This window comes from Eurosta solidaginis, chromosome X (assembly GCF_040869045.1).
Source record: "Eurosta solidaginis isolate ZX-2024a chromosome X, ASM4086904v1, whole genome shotgun sequence".
Taxonomy (NCBI): Eukaryota; Metazoa; Arthropoda; class Insecta; order Diptera; family Tephritidae; genus Eurosta; species Eurosta solidaginis.
In genome coordinates this window covers 37,177,462-37,198,634 of record NC_090324.1, presented here as the reverse complement: position 1 = coordinate 37,198,634, position 21,173 = coordinate 37,177,462, and the positions used below count along the sequence as shown (strand labels likewise).

The 21,173-nt window shown below is 38.8% G+C and overlaps 1 protein-coding gene across 6 annotated transcripts in view; it reads left to right on the top strand.

Annotated features, from left to right (window-relative positions):
- Window positions 1–7,095: 7,095 nt before the first annotated feature.
- Ephrin (ephrin) overlaps window positions 7,096–21,173 on the top strand; it is a 655,394-nt gene continuing 641,316 nt past the window's right edge. For 3 of the 6 annotated variants that reach the window (XM_067758466.1, XM_067758469.1, XM_067758467.1), the window contains exon 1: window positions 7,099–7,667. The gene's annotated coding sequence lies outside the window, so the exon portion shown is untranslated. Of the gene's footprint in view, window positions 7,668–21,173 lie in introns of all 6 variants that reach the window. The other 3 variants (XM_067758472.1, XM_067758471.1, XM_067758470.1) reach the window with 3 other exon arrangements.

Sequence of the window (21,173 nt, the reverse complement as noted above, 5' to 3'; positions counted from 1 at the left end):
GTGATTTCGAAACAACAATTTATTTTCAACATGCAGTTCTGATCTGAATTTGTGAAATTGCTGGCTCAAATCATCAAGCTGATGAAACTTTGGCCACCTATTTTCAACATAATTGCATATTCGTGAGTATTTTTCATCGTCGTTTAGTATCTTGCGATAAAAGTTGTAATTTTCTTCCGTGGCACAGACAGTTTTTGTTACCTAATGAATGATTCCGGATAAGCCATTTACCTCCTCCACTTCCGATAACTGTCTCATCTCTTTACCTGGCTTATACACAACCGACAAGTTTGGATATTTTAGCAAAAACATAAACATCCTTTGCAGGCGCATTGTTACGTCATCAATGTCACGCTTAATCAATGTTTCAATTGGTTTATGATTGCTTTCAACTTTGAAGTTACGTCCGTAAAGGAAAAAATTAAAGCGTTAGCACGCGAAGACAATTGCCAATAATTCCTTCTCAATTTGAGCCCATTTTTGCTCACTCTTACTCAGTGTTCTTGATGCAAATGCAATCGGACGTCCCTCCTGCATTATCACACAGCCCAAACCATCCTTTGATGCATCCGTTTGAACCGTGAATATTTTGCCCGGGTTATATATTGCCAACACTTGTTCTGATGAGACGATGCTCAACAAGTTTTGAAATTCCGACTCGTGTTCTTCACACCACTTGAATGGGACATCATTTCTTGTTAAATTACGCAGATTGGCCGTTTGTTTTGACAGATTTGGAAGGAAACGAGTAATATATTTCAACGAACCCAAGAATCGTAAAACAGCCGCTTTATCATTTGGCCTTTTCATTCCAAGAATTGCGTCCCGGTATTTTGGTTTTGGCTTTATTCCCCCACCAGAAATTGCATTACCCATGAAACTTATTTCGGTCATACGAAATTGAAGTTTGTCCGGGTTGAATTTTATACCGTTCTTTTTTGCCCGATCAATAACTTGTGCCTTGATTTCGTCATGTTCTTTTTCATTGCCTGCATAAATGCCCACGTCATCAAAATATACCATAACACCCGGAATGTCTCCAAAAATTTCGATCATTTTCTTTTGAAACATTTCAGGTGTACAGTTCAACCCGAATGGAACCCGATTAAATTTAAACCGCCCAAATGGTGTCATAAATGTCGTAAGGTTTGAACTGTCCTCGTCCAATTCCATGTGCCAAAATCCACTGCTAAGGTCAAGCACCGAAAAACATGTTTTATTCGCAAGCTTGGTCGTTAAGTCCTCAATTGTTGGAATTAAGAAATGCTCACGTTTGATGCAAGAGTTCAGGGGTTTTGGGTCCAAGCAAATACGAAGCCTACCATTTGTTTTTTCTACGATCTGTAGATTATTAACCCAATCCGTTTGGTAGCCAACAGGTGATATGATCTTGTCTCGGACCATTATATCAAGTTCAGTCTTTAATTTATCCACCAATGACAGTGGGATTCGCTTCTTGTAGTGCAATACTGGTTGTGATTTTTCTTTTAGAATTATCGAAAACTTTCCGGGAAATTTGCCCAGTCCGTCAAAAAGGTCTTGATTAGATTTCACAAATCTTTCCTTTGTAATGCAAGCGATTGCACCAACGTCCATTCGTTTAATGAAATTAAATCGAACACAAGTATCAAGTCCGAGAATTGGTTCAAAATTGTCATCAACAACGATAAATTCAGCCGAATGTTTAGTTCGTAGGGACAAATCAAAACATTCCAATTTAACAATTAGATGAACACTAATTTTATTGTTACTATAATCGAAAACAGAGAAATCATTTTGTCGATCAAGAGTTTTAATATTCAATTTCCTAATTAGTGTTGCCGGCACACAATTTACGTCAGCGCCAGTATCAATTTTGAATTCTACTGTTTGGCCCCTTATGCTATATTTCTTGGTCCATTTCCCATTGTCTTTCGAATTTATTCTATAAATGAATTTCATACAACTAAGCGTGTTTACAAAAGCGTTACCACTGTCAACCAAATTACCTGTGAGATCACTCCAGTTAAGTCCAGCGACGTTCTTATTTTCCAATGGTTTTTTTTTCTTCTGATAACTCTGCTGGTTTCCCCTTTGATTTGCGACACATGGCTTGAAAGTGTTCCTTTTTTGAGCATCCTCGGCAAATAGCTTCTTTTGCCTTACATACCATATTATGCTTTGGTTCCCATGGTTTAGCACAATTAAAACAAAAACGTTTTGTTGTGTTAATCGCATCCACCTCATGTGACGATGATACCGTAGCAACCACTAATTTCTTTGAGGCCAAGATTCCTTTGTTGACATTTGCCGATTCAAACGTTTTTGCAATATCGATAACCCGTTCAACTGTTTCATCTCGACCGTCCAACAATTTTAATTGTAGTTTTTTGTCGAACACGCCGGTTATTATTTGATCACGCAACATTCGGTTTTCATATGAGGCACCACATATGCATCGGTACTCGCAACGCTCCAATTGAGTGCGCAGTTCCGTCAGAAATTCATTAAATGTTTGCTTCTCCTTTTGAATTAATTATTAAATCGATAAAATTCCATTGCAACATTTTTTTGTGGCAAACAATGCTCATCGAACTTCTTGAAGACCTCAGATAATGTGCGTTGCTGAATTTCTTCTACGACACGTTCTGGTTGATCATCAGTTGCCTGAATTGTACGATTTACAGTGGTTGTTCCCAATAATGAGTTTTCTGAGCCATCATTTGGGTATAATGTATTGAATATATTCGCACCCTTTGTGCCAATCAACCACAGAAATATGGCAATTTTCGTTGGTTCCGGTTGAGCGTTTTTGTTGTTTGCAATCATGTAAACTGAGAAATCTCGTTTCCAATTTTTCCATTCTGTTGACAAATTCGAGCAATCCAGTTCTTTCAATTCTTTCCGTGCTTCTGCCATTTTGCACCCAGTCCGCTGATTTTCATTTATCAGTATTTATCAACTCAACAATTTCAGTAATGCTTTCACACTGTTGTACGTAATTGCATTCACCTTTGATGTTATGTTTCATCACCATGTGATAAAATCAATTCTTCGTTCTATGCGTGTGACTGACGAAAATCGATGGTGGTACTTTAACTTCTGACACCATGTAAAAAGTATAGGAAACAATACTTTTTATATTTTAGTTCAATTGTCTTATTTACAATATATGTAGATTTATTTATTATTTAGTACAAGATACTTATAAAATTGACGTGAATGTACGCTGCTGGTTGATGCTCAACTGACAATACTGACAATACAATCTGACAGTGTAATTTGGCTGACAGCTCTGGTAACACCAAACCAATATCATTACAGCACCCGAACTAAACGTTGATCGCTCGATCGCAATAGAACCCTTTCTTTGCACTGACATTGTGTTAGATGATATAATGAATATCACAAAAGCTTTTAAAAATAAATATGGCGGAGAAAAGTTTTATCTGAGGGTGTTTTCAAGTATTCCATGATGTACATTTGTAACTTTTACAAAGACATAATAAATGAGTCCTTAAATAATGTCATTGTTCCAAATTGCAGGAAAGTTTCAACAATAGTACCTGTGGAAAAAGTAAAAATACATTGAAACGGGAGAAGCTACGGCCAATCAATAACCCTTTCTTTGCACTGACATTGTGTTAGATGATATAATGAATATCACAAAAGCTTTTAAAAATAAATATGGCGGAGAAAAGTTTTATCTGAGGGTGTTTTCAAGTATTCCATGATGTACATTTGTAACTTTTACAAAGACATAATAAATGAGTCCTTAAATAATGTCATTGTTCCAAATTGCAGGAAAGTTTCAACAATAGTACCTGTGGAAAAAGTAAAAATACATTGAAACGGGAGAAGGTACGGCCAATCAATACGTTACCCTCAGATGAGAAAATTATGGAAATGGTGGTGAATAATCAATTGGTGGCATACCTAGGAAAGCACAAAGTTATTATAACAGAACAGTCTGGATTCAGGAAGAGCCATTCTTGTGAAACAGTACAATGGAAAGAAGATACATCAGATAAAAAAGTTGTGGTGTCTGTCTTCTTAGAGTTGAAACGGGACTTTGAAACAGTTGATAGACGGGAATTATTGAATGTTTTGTTCAAAACTGTTGTCAGAGGAAAGACTTTGGAATGGTTCCGAAGTTATCTCAGTGACAGAAAGCAAAGGACGATAATTGGAAACGCAGTCTCATCGGTTGTGGATGTAGATATCGGATTGCCAAAAGTTCAGTACTTGCACCGATACTATTTACATTAGCCGTGTTTTTTAACACGCGTATATCCGTTTACGCTTAAACTTTATATTGACTGCTAAGGGACAAACTATAAATACACCTCTGAAATTGCTGCTCATAAATTTTGTCCTACTAAATTTCAATACGCATTATACTCAGATGTAACTGAAATATGTGTCTTTGTGTCACCCTCTACACTAATTCTATGTATTCTATGTGTGTCCACAATTCATCGCAACTGATTCAGCTATATGTTATACCCTATGGCCATCAGAGCGTTGCGTCTCCGCTTTTCGGTACACCGTGTTGCTGTAGCTAGTTGTTTAACCACAGCCGCTAGATGGGTCTCCTAAGCATTATCTAAGCGAAGATAGGCGTTTTTTAACACGCGCAAACGAAACGTATACGCGCGTGTTAAAAACACGGCTATTGTACATAAATGATATAAAAAATGCTTAAAATATTGCAATATACCTTTATTTGCGGACGATTCACTGCTCATCATCAGTGAGAAATATGCCGACTGTGCAATGCAGAAAGCACAAGAAGATCTTGATTCTCTGTACAACTGGTTGTGCCTTAAAAAATTGAAGTTAAATATAGATAAGACTAAGTTCATGGTATTTTGCAAAAAACAGAACATCATACGTAATAACGATTTAAACAATATAACCCTGAAGATAAAAAACAATTTAATTCAAAGAGTAAATGAAAGGAAGTACCTAGGAGTGTTAATTGATGAATACGTGAATTTTGGAGAACATATAAATTATATTGAAAGAAAAATTGCGCAGAAAATAGGATTCATGTACAGAACATTCAAACATTTTAGTAAACGTCATAAAATAATGGTGTAACGTTCAATTATTGAGCCGCACTTTATATACTGTCCTACAATTCTGCTGATAGCCAGTGATATGCAAATTAAAAGACTACAAATACAACAAAACAAGGCAATGCGATTTATATTAAAATGTCCCCCAAGAACATCAAAAACTATAATGCTGAATCGGTTAACTGGCTTAGTATAAAACAGTCAATAAGTTATTTCACTTTGAAATGTATACATCATGTAAGATTAGGAATCATCCTTCTTAATATCGCATATAAGGTCCTTTCAAGTGTATTGTGCGAAAGATTGAAGCCCACCGTGAACCGGCTGATTGGACCTTATCAGTGCGGCTTCAGACCTGGTAAATCTACCATCGACCAGATTTTCACAATGCGTCAAGTCTTGGAAAAAACCCGTGAAAAGAGAATCGACACACATCACCTCTTCGTCGACTTTAAAGCCGCCTTCGACAGCACGAAAAGGAGCTGCCTATATGCCGCTATGTCTGAATTTGGTTTCCCCGCAAAACTTATACGGCTGTGCAAAATGACGTTGAGCAACACCATCAGCTCAGTCAGAATTGGGAAGGACCTCTCCGAGCCGTTCGAAACTAAACGAGGTTTCAGACAGGGTGACCCCCTATCGTGCGATTTCTTTAATTTGATGCTGGAGAAAATTATACTAGCTGCAGAACTTAACCGCACTGGAACAATATACTATAAAAGCGTGCAATTACTGGCATATGCTGATGACATTGATATCATCGGCCTAAACACCCGCGCTGTTAGTTCTGCTTACTCCAAGCTGGAAAAAGAAGCGGTAAAGATGGGTTTGATGGTGAATGAGGACAAAACGAAGTACCTGCTGTCATCGAGCAAAGAGTCAGCGCATATGCGCCTTGGCAACCACGCTACTGTTGGCAGCCATAATTTCGAAATAGTAAAAGACTTCGTTTATTTGGGAACCAACATCAACATTTGCAACAACATCAGCACTGAAATCCAGCGAAGAATCAATCTTGCCAATAAATGCTACTTTGGACTAGGTAGGCAATTGAAAAGTAAAGTCCTCTCTCGGCGAACGAAAATCATACTCTACAAGTCACTTATCGTACCCGTCCTGCTATATGGGGCAGAAGCATGGACCATGACAACAGCAGATGAAGTGGCTTTGGGAGTGTTCGAGAGAAAAGTTCTTCGAAAGATTTATGGACCTCTACGCGTTGGCGATGGCGAGTAACGAAGCAGATTTAATGATGAGCTGTACGAGCTATACGCAGACATCAACATAGTCCAGCGAATTAAAACGCAGCGGCTGCGCTGGCTAGGCCATGTTATGCGAATGAGAGATGATGCTCCGGCCAAGAAAGTGTTTCTATCGGAACCCGCCTATGGAAGCAGAGGTAGAGGGCGGTCCCCACTCCGTTGGAAGGACCAGGTGGAAAACGATTTAAACTCCCTTGGTGTGACCAATTGGCGCCGGTTGGCGGAGCGAAGGAGCGACTGGCGCGCCTTGTTGGACGGCCATAACCGTTTAGACGGTTAAGCGCCAATTAAGTAAGTAAGTAAGTAAGTAAGATTAGGAATGCTACCGAGTTACCTGAGTAATAAAATATTATATAATCACGAGATCCATAGTTGTGGAACTAGATATTGCAATAATATAAGACTGCCTAGAGTAAGAAAAGAGCTCGCAAAGAAGACTTTAGAATACACAGGGTACAAAATGTACAATGAACTACCTACTGAGATAAAAGATTGTGAAAATATTAATAAGTTTAAACGAAATTATTTTTATATTGTAAAACACTTAATATTTAATGAAACAAATGTTTACTTAACATCAACTAGGTTTTTAAGACCGTAATAAATAAATATAATAATAATAATATATGATATTTTAAGCTGTCAGCATTTATTGAATGTTTATTAATTATATAAGGGTTGAATTTTTATTGCATGCGTCAATATTTATTGCAAGTGTAGCCCTAGCTGAGACTATCGATTGTTGCTGTTAAACGATAACTCTTTTTTCTTCTCATCCTTTTTTTCTATTTTAGAAAAATTGTAGTAGCGGTATAATTGAAGTATATGAGTGGAGCTTTAGAAACCTATTTTATGCATGTCTTCTTATTTTAATAACTGGAATTTGAGAAACGTGATCATCGAAAATTTAGGATAGTTAAAAGTGGTTTGAATTTTATGTCGAATGTTTCCACATTGGGATGATTAAATGTGGTGTATGTGGTGTTCTTTTCGTAAATAAAGGATAGTTTTTGTTTTTTTTTTTCAAATAAAATACTAGTTGTGTTAAAAAATTTGAATTCGAAACTGGCGTGGTGTATTAGACAAGAATTTCTATAATTAATCCAAAGGTGATGGCACTGTCAGTTAAAAATTGGGTGTACATAAAAATTTAAGAACTCTTATGAGTGGTGGCTTCGCAAAGTTTCTGTATACACATATGAAATGAATATGAATTCAATTTGTACATCCGAACGTATGATATTGCAGACAGCATTCTTATTGCTAACTGGTATTGCAACTACACAAGAATTTACAGTACAAAATTTAATGCAAAGTAAATAAAATGAAGTCTATAACAAAAAACGTAAGTACTTCTGTAAAATAAAAAAATGGGGAAAATTAGGGTAATAGTCTAGTTGTGGGGTCGACTGCTAATACGCTACCAAAAATATCGAGAGAGGTGTCAAATGACGCGTCTTGAACTCGTCCAAAAGATATTATTTTTTAATTTTTATTTTATATTGACAATTGATATTGACAAAAAACCGCAAAATGACCGGTAATAGTCTAGTTGAGGGGTCGACTGCTAATACGCTACCAAAAATATCGAGAGAGGTGTCAAACGACGCGTCTTGACATCAGTATTAATAATTGCGCAGAAAACCTCTGCGTTGGCGGCCTTCGGCCGCGATTATAAAAAATAACCCTGGGCTACGCCATGCCAAGTCCGGGTGTGTGGTATAAACGTGGCTACCGCCACGGTGATGCACAATTTTTTTTGGGGGTACAAACACAACAACAACCACATGGAAATCGCCAACTTCAAATGCAAATATCCCCGAACAGAGATAAAATTTTTCTTTTCCGCCATCGGATTATTGTTCTCGAGATTAATACGCGTCGTTTGACACCTCTCTCGATATTTTAGGTAGTGTATTAGCAGTCGACCCCTCAACTAGACTATTACCGAATGACCACGGGTACCTCCGAAACCGGGGGTGGTATCCATAGTATTTTTGCGCAGAACACCTTTCTGCGTTGGCGACCTTTGGCCGCGCTTATAAAAAATTACCCTTGGTTGATCCAACACCGGTTTGGAGGCCAAAACTATCCGCACAAAACAATTATGTTCACAATTTTTTTGTGGGTACCCAACACAACAACCACATGAAAGTCGCCAACTTCAACTGCAAATATCTCCGGACAGAGATACAATTTTTGGTAATTGTGCAGTTTAGGGGCCCCACCCTAAAACTGGGCGTTTCTTTTTTAGTGAGGTATCAAAAGACGCGTATTCATGTCTAGATCAAGAATCCGTGGCTACCGCCACGGTGATGCACAATTTTTTTTGTGGATACAACACAACAATAACCACATGAAAATCGCCAACTTCAACCTCAAATATCTCCGGGCAGAGATAAGATTTTTTCCGCTTTCGGATTATTGTTCTTGAGATTAATACGCGTCTTTTGACACCTCACTCGAAGATTTTGGCCCAACTTTAGGGTGGGGCCCCTAAACTGAACTACTACCCAATTTTTCTTTTCCGCCTTCGGATTATTAATCTCGAGATTAATACACAATGTAAATTTTACCAAGTAGCGCAACTAACAGCTGATCGGTGAAAATTCGAACATTCACACGCACAGTTCTCGACTCAGTTTAAAAAAAAAACTTTAGATTATCTAACTCAAATTTTAAAGTGAGATAATCCTTACGAATTTATGTATATATAATATATAAGGTGTTTTTGTTGTTATTAAAACAATAGTTTTATTTATATTAAAGCTTTTATCATTTTTTTATTTAACTTTGAAAAAACTCCGAACACCATTTCTTCATTATATAACATTCGACTGCCTAGTCCACTGCCTTCCACTCTATTCGCAACATAACCTCTACTTAAGCTGCCAAACTATATAGTAAACAATGTTAATACGCGTCTTTTTACACCTCTCGATATTTTTTGACGCGTATTAGCAGTAGACCCCTCAACTAGACTTTTACCCAAAAAAATTGTGAACATAAGTGTTTTGTGCAGATATAGTTTTGGTCTCCAAACCGATGTTGGACCTACCCAGGGTAATTTTTTGATGGCGCGGACGAAGGCCGCCAACGCAGAAAGGTGTTCTGCGGAAAAATACTATGTATACCACCCCCGGTTTCGGAGGTACCCACGGGTTTTTTTCGGTTTTTCGTTAACATCTTTCGAACGAGTTAAAATTTTTATTCTCCGCCTTCGGATTATTAATACCGATGTCAAGTCGCGTCGTTTGATACCCCTCTCGATATGGACGATTGGACGAATATTAGGAGTGTCATGCTGTCGTAAGGAATTACCGCGCGGCCGAAGGCCGCCAACGTAGAAAGGTGTTCTACGCAAAAACGGTTGGATTTTCACACTTTTTTTGATTTGTAATTGAAGAGGGGCTCCTAAAAATCACCAAAATGGCATCCGCAGCTCTAAGAAACCCTTAGTTTGTGAAATATAAGAGTTTAAATATCCAAATTTAGTAACTTTCCAACTTAAGTCCTGCGCCTAGAATTCGGGTCGCATGCAGTATTAAAAGACGCGTGTTATCGTCAAGATTCAGGATCCGAAAGCAGAAGCTATATGTTTTATCTCGTTTAAAAGTTATTCGCAGAAAACGTCGGTACTATTGTCGCTTTGGCAGCGATTTAGTTTAGCACCTCCCGAGTTTAGGGGATGTTTACCGGTCACAAATATATACATTTTAAAGTGCGCAAACTTATAATTTAAAAGTTATTTGTTGTTAAAGTTTGCAAATTTCTATACAACTTTTATATGTGTATACGTATATAGATTTTATGACATTACAAATCTGTGCTGCCACATCTAAAAAACGGAACAAGTGCAGAATCGAAAAATAACTCTTAAAAATACCTTTCATCTGATGTATATTTATATTTAACTTTTCTAGTCTTTATTTACCAAAAATTTGAAAAAACGGCAGCGATTTAGTTTAGCACCCCCCGTGTTCAGGGTTTAATTTTAATTTAATTTTATTTTATTTATTATTACGGCTGTTTAGGCCTAAAACTTAAACTACTAAGTACAATTCATTATTATATCATTTATTTCTATTGAATATGCTGTTAGAATGCCCTGTGATTCCGATCAACATATTTACTGGCGTAACAAACGGACGAGTCTGGGAGCCAGTCATTTAAGGAAGGTTGGAAAGGACGCGTTTCCAATCCTCCAGGGCTCCCAGCTTAAGGCAACAAAATTTGGAAGTTATATTTTTCAATTATATTTGTATTTTAAGCTGTCGGAATGTATTGGTCTCCGATATACACATAGCTAAACATGTCTTTGGATGTTGGAAATTGAAAATAAAGTGTACCCAATCACCCGTCAACTTTGTTTAGTAAAGACGTTGTCGGAACGCATGAAGATTCCGATCAGCACATCTCAAAATATATTGGGAGGTTGAAAAGGACGTCTTTCCAATCCACCCTGCTCCAACTTTTATTTGACCTTATTTTGGTTACACATCATATAATTTTATTGTTATGTTAATGCTGTCGGAATGCGAGTGATCCCGATCAGCAACAGTAAATATAGGCTGAAAATACCGAATTCCAGCGAAATTTGTTGTTGGAACTATCTGGAGTTACAGGTGTCGACTGATTTTCTTTTCCGTAGGGCCGCGTGCATTGTATTTTGCTGCTACCAGTATTACCATTCCCTTTTCGCGCTCGAGTATCGGTATGTCATGTAAAAAATAAAATAAAAAAAAAACTTTATCTTATTGGAAGGGTTTTACAATGCTCCAATAAACTTTTTTTAAAGTTATCCTTTAGTGACTTCGTCGGCGGAAAGCTTTCGAGCGTACCCCTTGTCGATGTAGTGATTCATTTTCTCAATGACGAATTCTTTCAACTCGGCGCACTTTTCCATCTTTCTTTCAAGACATTGAAGTCGATGATAAGCAATTTGGAAGGAGTCGGGTAAATCAATTATGTCGTATCTCTATAAGAGGCCAGTCTCCCACTTCTTCTCGCATGGTTTATATTTGACTGTATTCTGGATTATGGTATATGCGCGTTCGTCTGCCTTTGACCTGAGCGGTTTGACGATGGGACTGGTACCTATCAATTCTATGGAAAAATATGTTCTCATCAAGCTGTCCACTTGATTATCTCGCGTACAGGGGCATACGTGCAACAAGCTTTCCTCTACTGGATGATCGGAATTTTTTTTGGCCATATACCGACCAGCCTAACTTGCAACGCGCAGCTACTAGATCATCACCCTCGACTTCGTGTACCTCTATCGGAATGGAGAGCTTTGTGTTATCCAAACCTATCAACAAACGTGCTCTTCAATTAGTGTATGGTACAATAGGCAGTGGTCTCAAGTGATGGTGCTCTGCCAGCTCTTCGGCGTTTAGAGATTGTTGCGGTAGTTCTAGGTTAGTGATGGTGCCCACGTTACGCATACGGTATCGCGTTGAGTTTTCTCCTCTGCCAGATATTTCGCAGCCTACAAACTTCGAGTTAGCCTCTTGTTGAGTGATATCGCCTGTCCATCTCAAACAAAGTTCTTCGCTGGGACCGTCAAGCCCCAAGTGCTCGCCCAAGCTATTATCCATCAGTGTGCACGATGCTCCTTCGTCGATGAGGGCAAACGTCTCTAAAGTTGATTTCGGTCCATAAAGAGTCACCGGAATGTAGCGGAAGATTGCTCTCTTGAATTTGCGCTGATGGAATAGGACTGTGGGACCGTCATTATTGTTCACCTTGCTGTTGTCAGCTCCAGATGATCGACTATGTAATAGTGGGTTGTGGGCCATTCTACAACCGTCAACTCCGCACTCTTTCTTGGATGCACAGCGCCGAAGCAAATGCGTTTCGAAGCAACGGATGCATAGTTTTTTGTCCTTCACCACCTGCCAACGTTCATTACTGCTCTTTGCGTTGAAGTTTTGACACTCGGGGAGATTATGGTCGTTGCCACACAGATGACAGAGAGGTTTTGTTCTAGCATGCCCTTTGGAATTACTGTCGTGAATGAGGACTCTTTCTTTGTTGCCCCTTCGTCCCGCTTTTTCTTCCCCAGTCGTATAAGTGGGAGAGCTAAGTGGTGTCACATGGCTAGCGCACGATGCTAGGCCGAAAAGCCAATCATCAAATGCTATAATGTCGACGCGAGCCGTGGTCATTCGACGGCGACCCCAATCTAGTTTCATATCCCCTGGAAGTTTGGCCAGCAACTCATTTATCAACATTGGATCATTAAGATAGTCGCTAAGACCCAACGCCTGCATCGTTGCCCTACAATTTTGAACGGCCAGAGAGAGATCGATTAGGGTGTGCAACCGATCAGTTTTTACGTTGGCATTTGTCTCAACTTGCGCTGAAGTGTATCGTGGATTACATCGGGTCGCCCGAAAAGCATGCGCAATGTAGCAATGGCAAGGTGAACGGTGGAGGGCATCATTAGTTTCCCTCTCACAGCTTCTAGAGCCGCCCCGCGTAGTGACTTTTGAAGTCGAATTAGATTTTCCTGTTCAGTAAACCCACAACGCTCAGTTGATTGCTCGTAGTTCGTGATGAAGAGCGGCCACTCCTCTGCTTTTCCAGAGAAGAGTGGCAGATCTTTACTAAGCACGTGTCGTGCTGCCGCTTACGATGGTCAGGCTTACGTCCAGATTGTACCGAGGCTGCGTGTATAGACCACACCACGTGCTGTCACTGACGGGCGCTAAACCTCCATGTGGTTGCCCGGAACAGCCGTGCACTGATAGACGGGTTGGTATGGCGCGGGAGCGCCATATGTTCCTATATATGCAGTGCCCACGTTAGCCTGTGATGTATCGAATGGTAATTGCGATGCATGCTGGTCGTTACCCCTTTGAATGGATGTGAAAATGGTGCTATTCGGTCCGTGACGGCTCTGACCGTACACGCATCCAGATGGGTGAGCAAACGTTGAGTTTAGCTGAGGTTTACCAATATATGAGGGTACATTATTATAAAGAGAAACTTGGTTATGCATCATATGTGTGCTAGTATAACATGGCTGTTGATTTATGGGTACACCCAGGCCTCCGAGCCCGGCATGTAGCGATGTGTATGGTGACATTTGGTAAGCACTATTCGTGGAAAATATTCCGGACACACTCCCTGGTATTGTGGTAGCAGGTGTTCCAATTGATAAATTACCCCCCGTAACATGTGACTGCGGATTACTGCTGCATGCACCAATAAGCGGAGGTGCATCACTAACAAGGGAAACTTCGGAATTTTGCAAGTCATTCATGGCGTGTTAGCAAATGGCGGATGCGTAGAAACAATATATTTTCCACAACGTGCTTTCGTTTGTCGTTTTCCACAAGTATTTTAGAATGTTTGCGGGTGGAGAAATAACACGTATTGTAAGCTGTATTACCTTGTAAAATTCATTTAATTCAGGTGTAATTCTGTACAAAGGAAATGATTAACTTATATTGCAATTATATGATTGTAAATCTAATTATAAGCGTGGTCGTGGTCGCAAAATACTTGTGCTGCTTGTCCTCCTTGTTCAACACCGCCAACGAAAAAGAAAGGCAAAGGATCCAATGCAATGCCTTAACGTCAGTTGAATTGAACTCGTGTAGGCGATTTACTTGACATACAGACACAAGGTTGCATTTTGAAGTAGAATAAATTTGTAACTTTAGGTACTCAAGGGTGTACTGGTTTGTTGCGCGCTAACATACCCTGTGGAACTCCAGACGTTGCATAAAAAGGTAGGGACTTGCAGCCCTCGGTTCGATAGATACGATTTTAACCAAGATAAGAATACAGAGTGAAATCCAATATACTCAAGTTTAGATAGTAAGATTTGATGTGAAACTTTATCAAAGCCTTTGAGAAGTCGGTATATATACATATATTATTGAATCAGTTGTCGGGATGGACTGTGATGCCGAGCAACGGAATTGATTATCAGTGCTGTCGGAATGGACGTGATTTCGAGCAGCTGATGTATATTTAACACACAATAGTAGGGCTTCGATGTGTGGGAGGTTGGAAAGGACGTGATTCCAAGCCACCCGCCCAAAGTAACTATTGATTATTAGTGCTGTCGGAATGGACGTGATTTCGAGCAGCTGATGTATATTTAACACACAATGAGTGGGGCTGCGATGTGTGGGAGGTTGGAAAGGAGGTGATTCCAAGCCACCCGCCCAAAGTAACTGGAGCAGGTAACAGATTTAGTTTAACATGTGATTTTGAAACAGTTATGAGTTCAAGGCAGTGAGTATATATTTTTTTATACTGTAAAGTGTGTCGCAAGTATCAATACTAGTGCAGTGACTTATGACATCCCAAACTTCGTCTCGGGTGCATCTCTGAGAGTCTACTTTCAAAATGTTGGCGGCATGCGCACCAAATCTAAAGACTTTCTTTTAGCTACGTCTCGTTTGGACTACGACGTATACGTCATCGTTGAAACGTGGCTTAACGAAGACTTCTTTGATGAAGAGTACTTTGACCCTAAGTTATTCCTAACTTTCCGTAAAGACAGAGACTTCGCGAACACCGGTCAAAAGAAAGGTGGCGGTGTCCTAATTACAGTGAACAGAAGCCTGCATTCATTAAAGTTTCAACTACATAATCAGGATACGCTGCTCGATCAGCTGTGTGTCTGTGTTTCCAGTTCGTCTGGCTCTACTTTCATTTGTTGCTCGTATATACCGCCCAATAGTGGTGATTGCTTATATAATGGTCATGTGGAGAACATCGTTAATTTATGCGAAACTCATACTGATGCCAACTTCTGTATACTTGGAGACTTCAATCTACCAGATATTGTCTGGTCAGATTTTCAATATAATGGAATTTTGACACCTACCAATGTCACGCGTTCTAATGAAATTAGCCTTATAGATAATACCTTAAGTTGTAATTTGATTCAAATCAATAATTTATTTAATACTCTCTCGAGGTTAATTGATGTTATATTCGTCGACGAGAATTTAATATATCAACTCTCTGAGAGTACTTTTCCTGTATGTCTATCTGATAGGCATCATATACCAATAGCTATTCATCTACATAACTTTGATGCTATCCCTATGTCACCTGCTTTAGATAATTCCTCTTTCAACTTTCGATCTACTGATTTCGGCGAGCTGAACAATGTATTATTTCAAATTAACTGGGAAAAAATATTTCCCTCTAATGACGTCAGTGTTTGTTATGATATTTTCTTATCGAATTTGACTGAAACATTTCAAAGAATAGTGCCTCGTTTTGGGCCCAGGCTTCATAAATTACTATGGTATAATACAACTCTTAAGAGGTTGAAAAATAAGCGTAGCAAACTCAATAACTTATTCAAGGCAGATTCAGATAATATCCTTCTAAGAGAACAGTTCACTACCAGTGTGCGTCAATTTAATGTCCTTGACAAATTCCTTTACAATCGCTATATGGGTAGGCTCGAAAATGAGCTTAAAGAAAATCCTAAAGCCTTTTGGAACTTTATCCGATCCAAACGTGGTTCGACGAATATACCGATCTGCATGAGCTTTAATGGTGTACGCTCCCAGTCCCTACCAGAAACAGTTGAGATGTATTCTGATTTCTTTAAATCAAACATTGATGATGCTACTGTAGATCTGAATGACTCTTATTCGCGATCCGGGCTCTATGATCGTCTAGATTTTGGCTCCCTCGTGATCTCCGGCGATGACGTCAGCATTGCTATGTCCTCCCTTAAACCCTCGTTAAAATGTGACAGTGACGGCCTCTGTGCCTTTCTCCTGAAGTTCTGTAGTTTATCTTTGTGCATACCTCTTCGGCATATATTCAATTTATCCCTGTCTTCCGGAACTTTTATCGATAGGTGGAAAAAAAGTTCCATTTGTCCAATCTTTAAAGCTGGCAATAAAAATGACGTCTATAATTATAGGCCTATCGCCAAACTAACAGTTTGCTCGAAGCTTTTTGAGAAAATTATAAAAGAGAAGCTAACTTTTGTCATCAAAAGCGTCATTGAGCCGTGCCAACATGGGTTTGTGGCTAGTCGCTCGACTGTTACGAACCTAGTGTCGTTTTCTGATTTCTGCATCTCTGCATTTCAGGACGGTTGCCAGGTAGATACTGTATACACCGATTTCACGAAGGCTTTCGATAAAGTATCTCATAAAATCTTATTATTTAAACTGGAATGCATTGGATTTCACTCTGTTTTCCTATCATGGTTCAAATCTTATTTGTCGAATAGGTCCTTGTGCGTCGAAATTGAAGACTGTAAGTTCCAACCTTTCTTGGCAACATCCGGGGTACCTCAGGGTAGCATTCTTGGTCCTCTTTTATTTGTACTCTTTATTAATGACATTGGTTCCTGCTTTAATTCGTTTGATTTCCTTTTATATGCAGACGATCTTAAGATTTTTCGTAGAATTAATGGCCCGTCAGATACAGTGCCCCTACAAAATGATCTAAATAATCTTGTTGCTTGGTGTAATGCCAATAGTCTCTACTTAAATGACAAAAATTGCTTTCAAATGTCTTTTTCCAAGTCGTCTACCCTGCATACCACGCCCTACGGTATTTCAGGTGTTCCACTGGCTTCTGTCAAAGAAGTTATTGATCTAGGTGTTATCTTCGACACCTCTTTCCCCTTCGTTAGTCATATCTGTTATGTCCTTTCGAAGGCTTATAGAAACCTTGCCTTCGCAGATATGCAAAAGACCTTAAGGATCCCTATACCAGGAAGGCACTTTTTATCTCTTTAGTTCGCTCAAAATTAGAATACGCCTCAGTTGTCTGGAATCCTATCTATAGTGGCCACTCTGCCAGAATAGAGAGGGTTCAAAGAAAATTCATTAGATTTTGCTTAATTTCTATTAACTTTGACGATCCAACCCCATCCTATTACGATGCATACTTATCAATCTCCAGTCGCTTGAAATCCGGAGAACTGCGCATCTACTAATGTGCTCTTCTAGCTAAAGTTAATTTTAATGTACTAATAGGTGTCCTAATAGGTGTCTTCGTACTTTCTTGCCCTTTTACTTGCGTATGGCTAGAGCTAACTATTGCATGTTTGACCCGATTTTCCGCGCACTTACCGTATTTAATAGGCTCTCAGGGAGTTTCCTTCTTGACTTCTCTTTGTCGAGAAGTAGGTTCAAGTCTTCTCTGGATTTGTGGCTGTAATTTATTTTTATTATTTATTCATCTCATTGTTATCTTTTTTCTTTTTTATTATTTACACGGTAATTACATATATAAGTTTGACTATATAGTTTTTATATCTTTCTATTCATTTGTATCTAGTCTGTAGGATTCTTTTCGATCATAGACTTAATAAACATATACAATTCTTACATAGTGCCGTCAGTCCATCTTGTGTTAGTGTGCGCGAAAATACAAACAACAATAACCACGGGTCTGCTACAGCTGCGCTTTCGTCTTTGCCGTTGTCTTTTACACCTTCTGTTTACCCTATACCTACAATGTTATCACCTGTTTTTTGCAATGTCAACGGCACTTCGGCATTCGTACAGTCAAATGGTGTGAGTGGGCAAAATACATGTTCTTTAACAGATGTTACTAAGGGTCATGCAATGTCTGCTAATAATGCTATCGTGAGCAACGTACCTTCTGCCGATGGGACTGTTATTGCTTCGACTGGTGCTCAAACGTTTGCCTCTGCTGTTGCTAACAGTGTGAATGCATTGGCTTCTTCAGCTGACGATGTTTATAATCGTAACAATGCTACTTATACCTCTACGAATCCTGTTAAATCAGATGCTGCTGATACTGCTAATGCTAAAGCATCAAAATCTACAAAGAAGCGCACACTTAAGGAAATACCTGCTGCAATTGCTGTTAACCCTGATGAGTTAAATATTACTTCTAGTGGTGGGAATCCTAATATGCAATCAAGTACATCGTCGGGATTGGACATCCAACCTAGCTCGCCTAATGACAATAATAATAATAACAATAACAAGAATGCCAACAACAACAACAATGTCGGTAACACCAACAATAATGTTAATAACAATCATAGGCGTTCACGGAGGCGCGTGATTGGCTCTTGTGTGTCTACTGACCTTGGGGTAGCTGCTCGTTTCAGATGGTTTCATCTTTCTTCTTTTTTACCCTCGGTCAAACCTGAGGATATTATTGAGTATGTGATTAAACATACTAATCTAAATAAGCGTCAACTGCAGTGTTTCAAGCTTGCTAAGGAATCGGAGTCGATTAACCGTACATATGTTAATTTTAAACTTGGTGTAGATGAATTGCACTTTGATAAAGTTCTGAAGGCTGAGTTGTGGCCAGTCAATGTAACGATCAGCGACTTCCGTTTTTTTCAAAAGGACGCAAAACTACAACAGCGGACTTAGTTCATAGTGTCAATCACATGCCATGCAAATATATCAATATCTTTTTTCAAAATGTTTCTGGCCTTAGAAGCAAGACCGAAAATGTGCGCCTATTTAGTTCTTTATTGGAGTATGATGTATTTGTCATCATTGAGACTTGGCTGAATAGTAATTTCTTAGATGCTGAATTTTTTGATCCTAAGCTTTATCATGTTTTCCGTAAGGATAGAGATGCAACAAAGACTGGCCTAAATAGAGGAGGTGGTGTGCTGATTGCCGCCCGGGTCGGTCTCCAGGCCTCGCTTATTTCTTTAACTGTTAGTGACACGCTTCTTGATCAACGTTGTGTGCGGATTCATGGCTCTCTGGGTCAACTGCTCATTTGTGCTTCATACATTCCGCCGTCCAGCCCAGAAAGTATTTATAAGGCTCATGTAAATAATATCTTAAATCTTAAGCGAAGTTCAGGAGAAACGCAGCTATGTGTTCTGGGGGATTTTAATTTAAGTAATGTTAGCTGGATCTCTCTTGAAAACAATCTCTATTTAACTCCTACTAATATTAACAGCTCTTATGAATCGTATCTTATTGATAATTGTGGAGGGGTTGGTTTATCTCAAATTAACAGTTTCCATAATTCTTTAAATCGCACTCTTGATTTAATTTTTGTAACTAATAATATTAGTTTTGTTAACTCGGAACCTGCGTCTTCAATTTCGCCACCAAACTTGCATCACCTGCCCTTAAAGCTTGAAATTCAGTTCTTTGAGTATTTCTGTATTCCTACATCAAATATGAAAAAATCGTTCAATTTTCGAAGATGTGATTTTAATCGTTTAAATTCTGCTTTACGTGCAGTTGATTGGGATGCTATGCTTGGCGAAAGTGAAGTTGGAAAGTCTTTCAATGTATTTAAAAATGAAATTCATAAGATTTGCGAAAAAATCGTGCCGATATATAAAAATAACATTTACAAATCTCCCTGGCACAATAGTGCGCTCAAACATCTAAAAAATTTGAGAAACAAGTTCTTTAAAAAATATAAGTTTACTAATCAGCGTCGATTTTATGATTTGTTTATTGTTTATAAGAAAAAATTTAACAATCTTAATAAGTCTTTATATGCTAAGTACGTCAGAAATTTTGAGGTAAACATCAAGAGCAATCCGAAGAACTTTTGGAATTACATTAACTCCATGAAGAGCGTATCTAGCATACCGAAATCAGTAAGCTACAATAATATTACTGCCAACTCTGTTAATGATGCTGCTAATCTCTTTGCTGACTTCTTCTCGGCGAATTTTATCACAGATAATGATTTAACTGTGGAAGATACAGATAACATACACAAGTTAATTAAGTCTCACTCTGCTAATAATTTTGGGTCACTTACTCTCACTGAGGCAGACATAATTGAGGGGATTATAAAACTTAAAAATTTCTCCAGAACTGATGTTGATAATCTTTCAGTTATTCTATTGAAAAATTGTCCTTCTCTAGTACGACCCTTAATGATTATATTCAATAAATCATTGGAATCGGGTATTTTTATTGATGACTGGAAACAAGCATCCGTCACTCCCATTTTTAAGTCTGGCAACAAAAGTAACTGTTCTAATTACAGGCCTATTTCCAAATTGTCTACAACTTCGAAGCTATTTGAATGTGTTGTCAATGACAAGCTTTACTTTAGCATTAAACACCTGATTTGCGCCAATCAACATGGTTTTGTCCCGGCCAGATCCACATTAACGAACCTCGCTGTCTTCTGAGGATTGCTACGCGGCATTTAGGCGGGGTTTTCAGGTTGATACAATATACCTTGACTTCTCCAAAGCATTCGATAAAATTTCTCATAAAATTTTAATTGCGAAATTAGCTTGTTATGGGTTCCACTCTACGTTCCTACAGTGGATTAAATCTTACCTGCACAACAGAAGTAATGTTGTAAATATTGACGGTGTTTATTCGAAACCATTTTGGGCCACCTCTGGAGTGCCCCAGGGCAGTATTCTGGGCCCTTTACTATTTATCTTGTTCATTAATGACATTAGCTCTTGCTTCTCATCTACCAAATTTCTGCTTTATGCTGATGATCTTAAGATCTATTCTGAGATCAGTTGTTATAATGATGTCGTTGTTCTTCAATCTGAGATTAATAAGCTTTATATCTGGTGTGTTAAGAACCGTCTTTTCCTTAATATAAGTAAGTGCCACACTGTGACGTATGGTAAAATGCTGAGGCCACTTCATACCTCCTATCATATTGCAGAAACCTTTCTTCGAACGAATCTTGAAGTTAAAGACTTGGGGGTATACTTCGACTCAAAGTTTAATTTTAACACTCACGTCAGCTTCACAATTTCTAAGGCGCTTTCAATGCTTGCTTTTGTCAGACGCCATTCCGCAAACTTCTCTGACCCCTACACACTCAAAGTTTTATATACGTCCTTTGTGCGGTCCAAACTTGAGTATGCGGCTTTCATTTGGCGGCCCTACCACACATC